The sequence below is a fragment of the Triticum dicoccoides genome, chromosome 1B (assembly GCF_002162155.2).
Source record: "Triticum dicoccoides isolate Atlit2015 ecotype Zavitan chromosome 1B, WEW_v2.0, whole genome shotgun sequence".
NCBI classification, from domain to species: Eukaryota; Viridiplantae; Streptophyta; class Magnoliopsida; order Poales; family Poaceae; genus Triticum; species Triticum dicoccoides.
The window spans coordinates 660,666,852-660,668,807 of NC_041381.1; the positions used below are offsets into that span (position 1 = coordinate 660,666,852).

Genomic DNA, 1,956 nt, shown 5'->3' on the forward strand with positions numbered 1-1,956 from the left:
TGGAGGAAGGGCAGAACCATGGCTATTGGCTTTTGGTTTCTGTACATGTGTGCGTGAAGGCGTGGGTGGAGGAGGGAGATGAAGTGCTGGGGGCAGTCACTAGGAGACGAACCAAGTCTACATATCTTAAGGAAACGGTAGAAATTAAAAGGATAATAGGAGGGGTTTCATGGCCGTACGTTTCCTTTCGTTTTCTAGTAGCAATTTAGGACAGTATAACCGAATCTAAAGCGAGCTCTCTCACGTCATCAATGATTTTGGCCGTTGGATTACAGATTCAGATTGTTTATGGCCGTCAGATCATGTTTCAGCGCCAGTTTACTGCGACAGGGCCCGCCTGTCCTAATGGCAGCTATTCTGGAAACTTTTTTGGAGGCCTGTTGTCGCTGATTGGGCTTCAATGGCCCATTATATCATCTGTAGCCGAGGAGGCGACGCTAGCCGCTAGCGAGGGAACTGGTGGTCGAGGGGATCGGATGCCAGCTGCGGTGAGGGATCTAGCACTCAAGGGAGCTGATGAGACGGGTGTGACCGTGCGAGGCCACCGGCGGTCCAGGGGATCCAACGAAGGCGAGGCGCCGGGAGGGATCCGGTGCTAGAGCGGCTGCATCCAGGTCAGTTCGCTCATCCTCCCCCTTCTCTATCAGGCCCTGAGAATCCCTAACCGAGCTGTCGTGAGCGGAAACGAGCCGGCGACGCCTCCGCTGAGGTTGCGGCGATGAAGCCCGCGCTAGGGTTCCAGGTGGTCCTGGCGGGGCAAGCGTGCGGCAAGGGCCACTGGTCTTTGGGACACATCTCCACATGCATAGCTCTGGCGGCAATGGCGCTAGTGGCTGATGACGTCTCATCCTGCTCCTAGCCGACGACGGTGGATCAACGCCTATTTTAATTCAACCTTCCACTCTTTTTCTTGGTATAGGGAACTCTTTGTGGGCAACCTGTTCTTCTCCATGGTGCTCGCGCAAGGAGGTCGGGCCGTGCTCTGCAGAATTCAGAATGGAGGTGATGGAGGGCACTGTACAAGGGAGGACATGTGTATGGGCAACAATAGTGCATCAGGTCCCCCTATATTTCTTTCCGTTTCATGTACGAATCCTTCTTCCACCAAAAAAATTCTTTGTCCTGACATCCTTCCAATCTAATTTGTACATACAGCTAATGTTGTTGGCGGTGGTCAACTGATTTGAGCATATTTGTAGACTGGTAGGCGCGCGGCCGTACTGCCTGAGTCACCACCGGAGAGAGGATCCGAGAGGAGACGGGCAGATGCTCCAGAGGATTCTGTACATCAAGCAACTTCCTCTTCATCTATACCCAATATCTCTATTTTGAAATGTTCACATACTTGGTTCTCTCCCATGTGAGATGTGACTAAAACTAAAATTAACTAGATGATACCCCGCGCGTTGCTGCGGGAATTGCATGCAATATATTTCGATGATATTTGGTTATATATACATGAACATGAATAGAAAATGTGTGTATGTAAAACACCGGTAAGTGCAGGATATTGGAACATTACTTAGTACATTAAATCATCCGCATTATGATCAGCAAGAATTAAGAACTATATATATATACCGAAATGAATTGGTGATAGCATCACAAAGTTTACCAGATAAGGTTTAGTCCGCTATTTCTTAAGCTATGCAATATTCGAAGATAGTAGTACAAATGTTGGTAAGCATAACATGTATGCTCAGCAACTGTAATATATAAAACATGAATGAGAAGTGGAACTAATTGAGGAACTATCAAATATTCAGTGGGAGATTTACTTATAGCTGGAACAATGTTGGAGAAGTGTACTTCAGCTCAATTTCAATAGTGCAGCAAAGTAAAAAGCATTTGGCATCCGCATGCAAATATTACAAATGAAAAAGGGCAAAGGGAGCTATCAAATAGAAACACTTCTATGTCATCCTCTGTTGCATAGGGAAAATGAAAGAAACTTCA

General features: G+C 47.1%; 1 long non-coding RNA gene across 1 annotated transcript; it reads left to right on the top strand.

Annotated features, from left to right (window-relative positions):
- The first annotated feature begins 457 nt into the window (after positions 1-457).
- LOC119311589 lies at positions 458-1,433 on the top strand. The gene is made up of 3 exons (XR_005151110.1): positions 458-614; positions 920-1,059; positions 1,156-1,433. It is a non-coding gene; the product is annotated as an uncharacterized LOC119311589 (long non-coding RNA).
- Positions 1,434-1,956: the final 523 nt, after the last annotated feature.